The sequence below is a fragment of the Schistocerca americana genome, chromosome 1 (assembly GCF_021461395.2).
Source record: "Schistocerca americana isolate TAMUIC-IGC-003095 chromosome 1, iqSchAmer2.1, whole genome shotgun sequence".
NCBI lineage: Eukaryota > Metazoa > Arthropoda > Insecta > Orthoptera > Acrididae > Schistocerca > Schistocerca americana.
The window spans coordinates 11889845-11904433 of NC_060119.1; positions in this window are offsets into that span (position 1 = coordinate 11889845).

Genomic DNA, 14589 nt, shown 5'->3' on the forward strand with positions numbered 1-14589 from the left:
CAGCAGCAAACAGATCCAAGGCATCCATTGTTTGGAACTCATGTTCTTCCATCACAACTCCTTATAATAGTATCAGCTCTGGAGAACTAAGTCCCGATTCATTTTCTTGTAACAAAATAGACTGCCATTACCTTGCAGTTAAAAATGGGAAGCTTTACACGAATGTCCTACATGCAGTTTTTTTATACTTGTGCTCTTTGAGTTCCTGTCCTAGAATACATTAAAATATTAAAAAATGTGTAAATTAATCTTTGAAACAATCCAAACCTTTCAATGGAAACCAGGAAAGACTTAGAAACATTATCATTAAAAAAAAAAAAAAAAAAATCAAGGAAAGGTAATGTAAGGAACAATCAGGGAAAGTCTGCTGTACCCTTCCTGTTGTGTACTGTGTTATTGTTATTCTTAATTTTTTAAAATTTGGTAATGGCCATTAAAGACCACGCAGAATAGCAATTGCACATTACTAGATGCTGCCTTTGCATTCTTCCTCCAACAGCCCGTTGTATTTGCTCAGCGTAGAAGCCTTTAAAGTTGTAACTCTGGTCGGTCTGAGACGCCGCCTAGATTTAATCCAGCCTGTCAAAGATCCCTTTGTCTTCCCCTGAACTACGTCAGAAACTTTAGGGTTGTTTCCAAGAGTATTAAAAATCTGTTTTGTCAACCTGACCTTAAAACTTTCGTCTTCCTGACTCGACAGGTGCAGGCAGTATTTCCCGCTTTCTGAACAGCTTTTGACTTAGTGCCAGATCGATGCTTATTATCAAAATTGCTACCATGAGGGGTATCGAGTGAAATTTGTCACTGGAATTGTGGATATTTTGGTAGGAATGACTTACATGTTATCTTGGCTGGGGAGTCATCATCTGATGTAGAAGTAACCTCAGATGTGTCATAGAGAGGTATGTTGTGACCATTGCTGTTCATGTTCATGTACATTAATGACTTTGCAGACAATATTAATAGTAAAGCACTCTTTTCACAGATAGTGCATTTATCTAGAATAAAGTACAGTCTGAAAGAAATTGTACAAACATTCGTCAGATCTTGATAATTTCAAACTTTCTTTTAAATGTTCAGACATGTAAAATTGTGCATTTTGCAAAATGAAGAAAACGCAGTGTGGTATGACTACAGTATCAGGGTGTCTTGCTTGGATTATGTCTATTCATACAATTACCTGGGTGGAGCACTTTGTAGGGATATGAAATGGAACAGTCATATAGGCCCACTCAGGGGTAAGGCAGGCGAAAGAGTTAGATTTTTTTTGGTAGAATACCATAGAAATGCAGTCATTCTACAAATCGTTTGTATGATCCATCCTAGAATATTGCTCAAATGTGTGGGACCCGTATCAAAATGGATTAATGGGTGATTTGAACGCATGCAGAGAAGGGCAGATCAAATGGTCACAGGTATGTTTGACCCAAGGGAGAGTGTCACAGAGATGCTGAAGTAACTGAATTGGCAGATGCTTCAAGATAAGATGTACACTATCCTAAGAAAGTATGCTTACCAAAAGACGACTCTAGGAATATGTTACAACCTTGTAACTATTGCTCCCATAGGGACCGTGAGGACAATATTAGATTAATTACAGCATGCAGAGAAAGATTTAAATGGTCTTGAAACATGAACAAGCTTTAATATCTGGTACAGTGAGATGTACCCTCTGTCATACTCTTCATAGTGGTTTGCAGTGTGTGGATGAACATGTAGATAGCATCATCAAGAACGCAATCAACGTGTACCTGAAACTTGAGCTTCTCCTAGTGTGTAGTGTCACAAACGTTTTGACATTATTATACATACTTCTGCCACTGGGGCAATCATAGGTAATGACTAATTTGGCAGTAATATGCAGTGCTAGATTTGTTAAAGGAAAAAAAATAGACTTCTTAATATGTATTTATGGTAAGTAGCACTCTATCATTTCCTATATTTCTAAGTTCCTACCGAGAGTTTCCATAGTTTGATTTAGACTTCTGAAAAAGTTATAACACTTTTCTGAACTTTTTAAAAGTGTGAATACAACATTTGCATCTTACTGCTTCAACTAGAGCAAAAGTTCTATTGTATCACATCTCAAAATCTTTGGGTCCAATTTTTCTCATCATCAGCGGTATACTGTCACAAATCAAGCCTTGGTTATGTGTATTGTTAGATTTTGTGTATTATTATTTATGTGGGGTGCATGAGCAATGCAGCTGACTGGGATTCACCTGCTGCAAGTCATAGACTGACCGCTGCTGTGTTCACTGCCTGGGTCAAAGGTGCTGAAAGGATGTTCTCATTGATGCTATGGAGACACTGTTCTGTGTTTTATTTTAACGACAATTATTGTCAGTTTTTTCTTGTTTTGTTTATAAGAAAGGAATGAGGACATCATTAGATCTTTTGAAGAGTACACAACATAAATCACAAAATGTTATTTCTGTATTAGCAAAAAATTGGACTACATTGTATGATAGAGATGAAAAAGAAACCGTGATTAAATTCTTTCTGTGTTAGATTCCTGAACCTGCCGATCTTTGAGAGAGAGAGAGAGAGAGAGAGAGAGAGAGAGAGAGAGAGAGAGAGAGAGAGAGAGGGGGGGGGGGATGGGATTTAATTGTATCTCCCCATGCAGCCGTAGCATTTTGGCATGTCGTACATTGGTCAGATCATCAGTAGCATGGAGGACTCGTGTATGTAGGGCATAAGCAACACACACACACACACACACACACACACACACACACACACACACACACACACACACACTTAATAATAGTCAAGAAAATTTGCAACCGCAAAATATTGCCTCGGTACAGGTCATAGAATCTAATATACAACACAGATATTTCAATATGCATATCCAGTTACTGGAATAGTGTTATTAAGAAAGCTGTTGAGAGACAGAAGTTTTTGCTTAAATTCTTATAATTTACGCCAGATGATGTACAAAATAAACTCCAAATTACTGTAACAACATAGTGCACAAGGCACACATTCATTTTCTAATTACAACAATCATACCCCAAACTATAACAATTAAAATATTGAAGACCAGCATTTAATTTTAGCTGCTACAAAATTATCACAGGTAACAATTATTTAATTCACTTCTTAAACATAACAATTTAATTTAAAAAAGACAACAAATAACATTTTTAAGTACAATATTCAAGTTAAGCTGCTGCAAAGATGCATAACAATCATCTATATTTCAACATTCTTATGAAAAATACAACATAAAAAGGAAGACCTGATTGTAGATCATGGGTGGGCTACGTAAAATAAATGACAAAAATCAGCAGCTGTAAAAGGCAGATTTTTTTTCCGTCTACAACCAATTCCTCCATTTTACAACAGCATAAATGAATGCAGCTCTTTTTCCCCAAATTTGCTGCTTCAGAGTATTAGTGTCATAATGAAGTCTTTTAAGAAGTAGGGTCACAAACAGATTAATAAATACAAACAAAAGCAGGAATATTCAATTTGCTCGAGGCTACCAAATGAAAGAAGAAAGGGGGCTAGGGAGGAGAAAAAAGATCACGTAAAAAAGAAATAAACTGCTGATTGTTTGCATCATTCCTAGACTCAAAACCCTAAGCAAAAGAAACAGTGATGATAGCATTGATTTAAAATCATGTCAGAAAAGACGGCAGCTAATTCTAGGTGATGCTCCATAAAGCCGTGGTCTCACGTTGTCAAACCCCTGCAGGATTATTTGAGGGACAATGATTTGACACTGATTGTTAAGTCAAAAAGGCAATGCATCTTTGACTGAAGTAACAATCAAAAATATATTCTTTTAATGGAATATTTGCATTGCAGTGTACTGATCTGAGAAACATACTGAAAAGAAACATGACTATGTTGAGAAGTTTTCATTTTGTATTCTCTTATATTTGTAACCGCAGTACATGAAAAAAGTGACACTCGACATTTGAGTTAACTGAAAGATGAGAGATTAGGGTTTAATGCCCTGCCGATCCTTGTCCCCAAACGGGGACAGCCCACAAACAGAATTCTACCAGCCAGCTTGGACTGAAAACATAACACACAAGGATCATGCCCATGAGTGTAGATGGCACTCGGAATATCACGCAACACGGATACCTGAGGATGGTGTCTGTCAGAGCAGATTGCAGATGAAGCAGGAAGGCAGAGGGAACAAATTACAGACCTGCTCCATCTGACGATCAGTCTCAAGTAGCAATTTGTAAAAGCAACGACTAATGTCACCGAAATATGCGAGTAAGACAATGATGTCCGACTGTGCAAAGGACAACTCGGGAATTTCAGCAAACTTCTGGAAAAACCTGAAGAATTAAATTGACAGAAACCTGTTCTGGATTGGTAACTTACAAAATAAAACATTTTCAATCGCTGGACAAGTCACACACAAGAAAGATGATAGGCCTTTAAAAAAGAGGATACCATACAGTGTAAAGCTGAAACATGTAAATTAGTCTGGCCAATATGCTCTACACGTGAGCAAAAGTGTCAATGAAGTGGTGCACCTTTTAGGAACTGTTAAAAAAGTGCCATTTTACTTCAATGAACACAGCAATGACAACCTGATCCTAGGAGAAAAGAGCTGATACACACTATTTATTTAAGAATGAACACTTCACCTCAACTTTTCACAGCATGGGACCATCAAAAATTGAAACAATAGAGCAACACAGAGGACACTACCACACAGCTGGGGGAGGGCACAGAGAGAGAGAGAGAGAGAGAGAGAGAGAGAGAGAGAGAGAGAGAGTGTTTAATGACCTACTTACTCACTTTTTACTGGCAACAAGATAAGAGTGCAGGTGGTGTCATATCAAAATTGTAGAGAACATGCACGAGAAAAAGTTTTAACAATAGCAAAGTAACGTACTTGCTAGTGCTTATTTTTTGTTTTAAATATCTCTCTCAAATTGATCAGGTATTGGAAAAAGAAAAATAAATATTTTGAATTAAGACTTAAAACAGGATGTAAACAGGTACCATACTGGCCTGAATATAAGCTACACCGTTTCTACAAAAAATGTCCAAAAAAATTAGAGTATACACCACACCCCATAAAGACTGGGACTTTTATGAATCATAGAAACCTCAACTGTAGTGCTTCTTCTTAAGTTTGAAATGAACCAAAAATATCACTACAGTTTGTAAATCAATTGTTGTGTATGAGGTAGCAATGCAAACATTCTCTTTGTTACTATCCCATTTAGGTAGTGACTACAGAGGGATCCAGAAAAATGTAGACATTCTCTGATAGTTATTACCTTAGGAACAAAGTGTTATATGGCTGCAATTTTGAGTGGTAGCATAAGCCACTGTTTTCCCAACAGATCTTGTCGTGTGGGTTTCCAGCAGATGACAATGCAGCACTGAATGAAGGATGGAGCACTACGAGTGGTCTGAAGGCATGCTTCACGAAGATGATGGTTTGCAGGGAAGGTTATCTGGCCTAATGAGGCACAATTCAACCTGAATGGTAATGTAAACTGTCATAGCTGCGTGTATTGGGCTGCTGAAAATCCTCATGTTCACATGGACAAACATGTTACTTCACTTGGTGTTAATGTGTGGTGTGGTCCGTCATAGTATTGTTTCTCTGACCCATTCTTCTTTGAAGGTACATAACTGGTGAGGTGTATCATATGCTGCAAACATTGATTTTATTAGCCATCCAAGAGGTGTTTGGAAACAAAAGATTTTTACCTACAAGACTGTACTCCGCCTCACCACAACAGAGACATCAGATTCTACTTAGATGAAAATCTACCTGGACGACGGATAAGTCGAAGAGGAGCTGTCAAGTGCCCACCAAGGTCACGGGACCTTACAATTCTCGACTTCTACCAATGGGGGACCTCGACAAACAAAGTTTACCAACAGAAACCAGCTACACTGGATGAGATATGAGAAACCATCAAGACATCCTGTGCAGCTACCACACTGGCAACACTGACAGCTGTACTTCAGTCAACAATTCAGCAACATTGATGTTGCTTGGCTGCTAACAGGTGTTACTTTGAACACACAAAATGATCTTCCTCCCATGCAAGAATTTTGACACTATGCCATTTTGTTCCATCAATATTGACTATCAAAGAGAGTCTACATTTTTCTGGACCCCTCTGTATTACCATTCTCACAGTTTCACTATTTTAGACAATGGGATAGGCACAGTTTTTCTCTGACTAAAGAATATAATTTATTCTTCACCAATGAAGCACAACATTGAGAGAAAATTTTGGAATTCGGTACAGTTACGTTGCAAATTTCAAACTCACAGTTATTCATCTAACAAATGTGCTTTTTAAAGGTACGGTTCAAGAAATGCTGCACATGCAATGCCCGGGATTGTAGCGACGGCACTGTACTTTGGGAGGAGAGTGACAAAAATACTGACAGTGACAAAACAATGAATGTTAGTGAAGTTAACAGTGTCTTACATGAAAACTGCAACTTAAAGCTTTGTTTTTGTGTGTAATTTATCTACAGTGTACTACAAAAAAAGTGGTTAAGGGTAAATCACATTTTGAAAAGCTATTGTAAATGGGCAACTTGACAAATTAGTTTTAATAAAGTTTCTCTCTTTTTCGAAATTAAAGGTGCAATTTATATTCAGGCCAATTCGATGTGTATATAATTTATGATAACTATGAACAGACTTTGAAATTTGCCTACATCACACCAGGTATACTTAACTTATTTCACTGACCCACACAGATGCTCATGTCCGGTGGAAGTCTCCTCTAGTTCCCCCACTTTTGGCCAGAAGCATTATTTCAGATATCATAATGTCATGACTCACAGCTTTACACATATCGTACACTGTTAAGGCAGACACCGATAAAGCAGTGAGAGCTTCCATCTCCACGCCCGTCTGCCCTCTACACTTTTCCGTGCCAGTTATAATCACACAGTTGAGAGCAGAGTCCAGTTCAATGTCCACAGCCACAGAGGATAAAGATATATTATGACACAGAGGGAAAAGGCTGGACGTCTGCTTGGCCCCCACAATTCCCACCAGGCGAGCAACGCTAAGTACGTCACCTTTCTTCAGGCCATTTTCTCGTACGAGTTTCATCAGTTTGGGTCCCACAAAAACCTTTGCTCATGCTGTAGCAGTCCGTTCTGTCACCGGCTTCGAACCCACGTCGACCATTTTCGCACTGCCGGTCCGGTCGACATAAGTCAGACTTCCGGACTGTGCTACCGAACTGCAGAAATGGCAAGAGAAGACAGAGGGCTGTGCTCTGTGTGTTTGTCTTGTTAGGAGTCCTGCATTGCACATAATGCTTGGGGTACAGGGAAGCAAAAGAAACTGTTTTCTAGATTCAGTCACTACACTCAAATTATGTGATAACAACTGAGACATCTGTGTATCCGACACAAACAGGGGCAAAATATTGGCATCTGAGAAGAAGTACTTTGAAAATCTTGTTTCTGAAGGTTTAACAACTTCCGAATTTGTGCCTTCATGACATCACTACAGCCATCAAGTTCAGTGCCACCTGGAACAAAAATACAAGCTGTAACAAAGAACTCTTCATAATCTGAAAATAGGTTAACTACAAAAGAATTTTTAAGCATTCGTGTTGAAACACCCCCGATTAATTCCTTTACAGGATTTTGGGTAATTTACCGAAGCCACCAAACAGTTAATTATTATGTGACCGTGTGCTTAATGGATGAAAGGCTATTGGTTGTTCTGCTGTGGTTTCGGGAGTATTTCAACCGAATGCGGCTGTTCTGAGATGGAATAGCTAATGATTGAAAGTTTGTCTATTATTAAGTATCACAAAGGTTGCGATGTACAACTGATATATATTTCCTACTAACACACAAATTCTGAGGCAGTTGCTACCTTTGCCTTACACGTCTAATTGCGGTTATCTCTTTTTATTGATTGCTGATTTTCAGTACTTTGTCACACGCAATGCTGATGGTTAACATTCACAACAATCCTCACTGCAATCCATGGTTGTTGCTGGCCGACGCGGTTGACGCGAAACACGTAATTCGGCACTTGTCACTTTCTGTTTCATATCACTCGCGAATCGGCATTAGTGAGAGTCAACCCCACGACGATCAGGGGGACGTGCTCACTCGTCATACTCCAGTGAGTTTTACCGTTTACAACTCACTCGACCACCATTCTTGCCCGTCATTCCCGCACTACTTCTCACTCGACACTCTACCATACTACTGCGCACTCAGCACTAGTCTCACTGCCTACTGCAGTGCTCGACAATCGACTCCTGTCCGCTATCGACCTGGGCGTCAGATACTAGCATCTATGTTTGTGGGATCACGGATCCCTTACAGTGTTCAAGACAAGTTCTTTGAACCTTAATGATCTGTGATGATTCTTTTCTTTCCTAAGCTAAGGTCGAGAATCTGCTTTGTCTGCAGAAGTGTGCAATATGAATATTACACAAAGTTGATAGGAACATCTCGCATAAATCTCCTCAGTGGCTGTAGATTTTACAATCTTGCAGGAGTGGATACAAGGGGAGGTCGTGGCAATGGTGATAAGTACCACCCACTTCCCAAACAACATATTATACTGGGGTGCACTTAAGAAGGCAGCAATGTGGTGCATTCTGTGCAGAAAGAGATGGGGAATGCTTTATGATGCTGTCTGTGTGTTCTCTCTCTCTCTCTCTCTCTCTCTCTCTCTCTCTCTCTCTCTTTCTTTCTCTCTGTCCCACGACTCACATTTCAGCCACTTCCAACACTCCTATCTGGCACAGGCCACTGTGTCTGCTTCTAACTCTGCCTAGTAGAATTTATGCAGTCGGAAAGCTATCGCTGTTGCTTTCTAATGTAATACTTGTCATGTTTCCTTTATGCCAGCCATTGTGAACACTAATGGCTAAGTAACCTCACCATACCTAAATGCCTTGTATCGTACACACACTCCAAAATGCACACTACAGACAGATGTGGCAGAATGACACGATGTCTTTATATTTTTTACTTCACCAATTTCCAAATGCACACATAACTTTTGGAGAAGGAGGTAGCGTGGAAACAGAAGTGTGTACAAAATGCCAAGTTCTTCCAGCAATGACAAGCTACATTTAATAAAGGCCACTTTTCAGTTGCTCGTGCTAGGGTCTGCCCACAAGGACATGCTTTTGGTCTGATTGACAACATTGCAGCCGGGTAAAGCTGCACAGGACTGGGTTGAACATACCAGCTGTCAACAACAGATCCGATACAACAACAACAGAAAGAATGACTTCCAGAACACAGTTGGAAATCACTGATAGAAACAGTATTCCCCTCATTCACATGTGTTTGCAGACCTCTGTTCAGTCATAATGTTTATTGAAATAATGATGGTGAGCACACACTTTGACAGAGTTCAACTTGGTTGTTACGTGATTGTTCAGCTTTTTCCTTCTTTCCTCCTCCCTTTTCTCTTCCCAAAATCTTTTCATTCTTTGACTGTGTTCTTGTTTCCTTTGATATGTACATATTTTCTCTGCTTTCTTCCTTCCCTTTACTTCAAGTTTTATGTTCATAGTTTTGTTTCTGAATTTGTCTCTTTCATTCATCATTTCCATTCTGATTCCTGCTCGTTTTAGCCTTCTTCTATTTCTTGAAACCACCTGGTTTTTTTGATTAAGGCATTTACTACATCCTAAATCCCTTTGTGAATCTGTCGCTATTCATTGTGTGTATGTGTCCATAGAATGTTAGTCGGTGTTTTCTGATTGTGACTGAGTCTGCCTCTGTGTTTATATAATTCTCTGGTTGATCTCTTCATCCATACACCATCTCTGTGCACTGCTCCAAAAAATTTTCTGAGGATTTTGCATTGTATTCTTTCTGCTTTGTGGTGCCTGGTCCTCAGATTGTGGTCATTTCTGATGCGAAGAGTGCTTCTGATACTATAACTGTATTGTAGTGCATGTGTTTGCCTTGTACTGAAATGTTTCTTTTATTATAGTGTGTCCACGTCAGTTTGCACACTTTCTGAAGTTCTTTTGTTTGTTCTATGTTTTCTTCCTTCTTTGATCCACCTATTTGTATTGTTACTATTATATTGAATAATTTAATATATTTTTGTGTGTTTATTATTGTTATTAAAATTGTAGATGTCTGTCGTATGCTAACAGCGAGGTTGCTAGCGAGTTGCATTTTTGAGGGAAGCTGGGCGAGGGGGGGTGGAAACAATAACAGACCGTCACTCCCCCCTGCCCCCCCCCCCAAATAACCAAACCTTGGATGCCAATACATTTGCTCTGTATAGGTGTTTGTGTGCAGAAGTAAGAGACAATTTAGCAAAAAAAAAGCAAAGGAAAGCTTCATGTTCTGGCCCACATCAAAACCAGATGACCAACCACAGTGTAATCCTCTGCAAATGTCATCACTGAAAGCAGTAGGGGGGGGGGGGGGGGGGGCGGCGTCAGCACACCCTGTTCTGGTCACTGCCAGCTTTCTTGACCTCAGAGTCACTACGCCTCAGTCCAACAGTTCCTCAATGGGCATCACAAGGCTTGGTGCACCTCGTTCCAGTCCTCCCACCAAGGAAAACCACGGGCAGTACTACGGGTGAGTCACAGCTGAGCAGCTGCCTTCCCCCTGTACCTGCAGTAGCTGCGAGCGAGAGGAAATTTGTGTTACACATACGCTAAAACTGGCGTAGATGCCACAGGACACTCTTTGGAGTGTCACTAACAAGCACACGCTGCTACACACTTGACAGTGCTAGGTGGCCAAGAGTTCTGGCTCAAAGTTCCTGCAACTGTGGTTGGAACTTCCCCAGTGTGACTCTCCCATTCTTTAATAGGGTATTTCAGTGTCCGGGGCACGTTCACATTGGACAACACTGTCCAGTACAGGCTGCTGTCTTCCACCCGTGCTCTCTTGCACTGTGCATTGCATCTTGCACAAGTGAGTCATAAGGACTCCCCTCTTCTATGTGTACACTAAAAAAGCAAAATTGTCTTTTCAGACGAAAAAGTAAAATTGTCTCATATCCACATTCTATCCTTAAAAGTATCCTTATGTCTGGGAGACGGCAGATCCACCAAGCAGATTCCACCCGACGACCCGTAGCAAGACTGCAGCACAAGAGGCAGGAGTGCCATCTGTTCTCTTCAACGTTTCTGTCTTGCTTTGCCACCTATCAGTAAGTGATGAACCAGCTAAATCTGGACTTTGCTGCCACAAATCAAGAAGCAATGGCTCGGAGACAGCATGAGCTCATTGTCCAACTGACGGGTGGAAACAACGCAACAGCAACAGCAACACCAACACCAGTCACACCACCAGTGAATATACTAGAGAGGCCCTCAATATCACCGCAGTAGTCCTCGAGCTGGAAGTGACAGCTCCGTGGAACAAAGATGGACCTTCGAAGCTGGTGGGTCCAAAATGCAATCAGCAGCAACATACACGAACAACTGAGCCTACTAACTCACAGGGCAAATGCAGCGTGCTTTTACCAACACCAGTTCTGAGCATTGGTAATATGAGGGACCATACAAATAATTCTGCAGCACCTCAACTACACAACACTACCCCAGCCGCTACGCAGAACACTACACCGACTGGCTTCCCACTGGTCATAATACACAATTACACTCACCTCAGCAAGCTAAACAAGACGTTTGTAGAATGTCACTCCCCATTATATACCAAACACAAAACTCACAAGGGACCATGTATCACTGTATGTATGCAACAAAACGATGCCTGGACACTACCCTTGCTGAGAGCCCTTCTTGGCACAAAGTAATAATGCAGATGCAATCGAACTGCAGTATTGATCATCTAGACATTGTTGAACTACAGACAACATGCCCTGGATTCCTCATGTCGACAGCAGAAGAAAGCCGACACTTCTGTAGGACCTCATGGAGCAGGATCCTCTTGCCTCTGTGCCCTGTAGCAGCGAGTTTTTGCAGACTGGCACTCGGCAGCTGCCGGGGTGACACCCCTTTGTATTGTCCTCATCGTGACTGTCCTCCAGTGGAACTTTTGCAGCCTTTGATCCAACAAAGAGGATTTATGACTGCTTTTAGAATCGCAGCTTCTACTTGTACTCTGCCTTCAGGAAACAAAATTGCATCCTCACGACTGCTTTGAGCTTTCGCATTTCTTCCTGGTCTGTTTTGACCTTCTGTTCGAGGTTGGCATTCTGTCTCATGGGGGAGTCATGCTGCTCATATGGGATGACATTCATAGTCAACCCATCCATCTCCCTGACTACCAGTCATCAAGCTGTTGCAGTTCGTCTTTTCCTTCCTCACTTGAGCTTTTCCCTTTCTACCATTTAAATCCCACCGTCATTCGATGTCACCAGGTTCGACTTCCTCCAGCTTATTGGACAGCTTCCTCGCTGATTTCTGCTGCTTGGGGACTTTAATGCACACCATCCCATTTGGGGCTCTTCCAGAACCTATCCGAGAGGTGCCCTTTTCACTGCCATTCTTAATCAACTTAACCTTTTCTTCTTTAACACAGAAGCACCCATGTTGCTTTCAGACTCGTCACACACCTATTCCCATTTGGACCTTTCCTTCTTCACTGCCCGTCCTGCACATCATGTTGAACGGTCCATTCTTTCTGACACCTACTCGAGCGACCATTTCCTGTGTGCTATCCATTTGCTGACTCCTACCCCACCTCCGTGCACATCGAAATGGCAGCTCACTAAGGCTGACTGGAGACTTTACTCCTCCCTGGCGACCTTCAACGAACACGATTTCCGCCGTTGTCGTGACCAGGTGGAATTTCTTACAAACATTATCCTTACCGTCGCAGAACATTCCATTCCTCACACTTCCTCTTTACTATGCTGTGTCCCAGTCCTTTGGTGGACTGAAGCCTGCTGCGATGCAATTCGCATTCTTCGGGATAACCAAAAAGGTAGCTGAACTTCATCCACTAGTTCTTTTAACAGTTTCACCCCCCCTCTACCATCGTGTGCACCAACCTCCGACAGTTCTCTGGGAGCAAGATCCATTCCCCAATTTTCGGCCTGACAGTAGCAGACAATATCATCGTGTACCCTATTGCTATCTCCAACACCTTGGGTCACCATTTTGCAGAAATTTTGAGCTCCTCCCACTATCGTCCTGCCTACCTCTATTGGAAATGAGCAGAGAAGACTCGGGCAATACCCTTCTCTTCTCAGAATCGTGAGTGTTACTGTGCTGCCTTTACTATGAGGAAGCTAGATCACGCTCTCACTTCATCTCAATCCTCCGCCCTGGACCAGACACTGTTAACTTTCAAATGTTGCAGCACCTTTCTCTTGTGGGCAAGCACTTTTTCCTTAATACGTACAACCGGACCAGGGCAGAGGGCATGTTTTCCAGCCACTGTCGTGAAGCCACTGTCATACCCACACCTAAGCCCGGTAAGGACAAACAACTTCCTTCTGGCTATCACCCACTTTCTATACCCATGTCATGAATGGTTTTCTGTGGAAATCCCAGACTGGCTGTGTTTTTCAATTTGGAGAAAGCCTACGACATTTGTTGGAGGACTAGTATCGTTTGTACTCTCTACACATGGGGCCAACTGCCCCATCTCCTTGAGGAACTTTTAAAAGACGAGTTTTCGAAGTACGTATGGGGTCTGCCTCCTCGGACACCTTTATCAAAGAAAATGGTGTACCTCAGGCTTCTGTCCTGAGTGTCGTCGTCTTTGCTGTCGCCATTAACCCTACAATGGCCTGTCCCCTGCTGGGCATCTCTGGCTCTCTTTTTGTTGACAATTTTGCTATCTACTGCTGCTCTTCATGAACCTGTCTCATTGAGTGGTGTCTTCAGCAATGTCTCGATCGTCTTTACTCACGGAGCATTGACAGTGGGTTTCGTTTTTCTACTGACAAAAACATTTGTATGAATTTCTGGCAGCACAGCTGGTTTCTCCCACCATTTTTACATCTTGGGCCTGTTGCTCTTCCATTCATTGAAACTACAAAATTCCTGAGGCTCCTGCTTTATACAAAACTATCTTGGTCCTCCCACTTCATGCTCCCTGCAGCTTTTTCGATGGGTGTGAACCCTTCACCATCTTGGCTTCGTGCGGCAGCCCATCTTCACCTTGACCTTCATTCACTTTCTAAAGACACTGCACCAGGCTCGCTCTATTGCATTCAGTTTCACGACCTATGCATGGAATTTTGCAATAGTATCTTTGTGTACAATGATGGCTCTTTGATTGACCATGGTTTCGGGTGTGCCTTCAACGTCAACCAACATTTTTTGGTACTGACTTCTGGCACATTGCTCAGTATTTACAGCAGAGCTCTTCACCCTGTATCAGATCATGGAGTACATCTGGTGACATACTCCTTTCAACTGTGTCACTGCTCAGACTCTCTCGGCACCCTTCAAAGCCTCTGTGCACTGTAGACTGTCCATCCCTTAATGCACCGGTTCCAGGAAAGCTTCCACTTGCTCACTTTTATGGAGCCACTGTGATGTTTATGTGGGTGCCAGGTCATATCGGTCCAGGAGGTTGCTGACACTGCTGCCAAAGCTGCATTCCTCGTACTTCAGCCCAATAATTCTTGCATTCCCTCTGATGATCTCTTGTAGCTTTCTGTCAGGCGGTGGTGTCACTTTG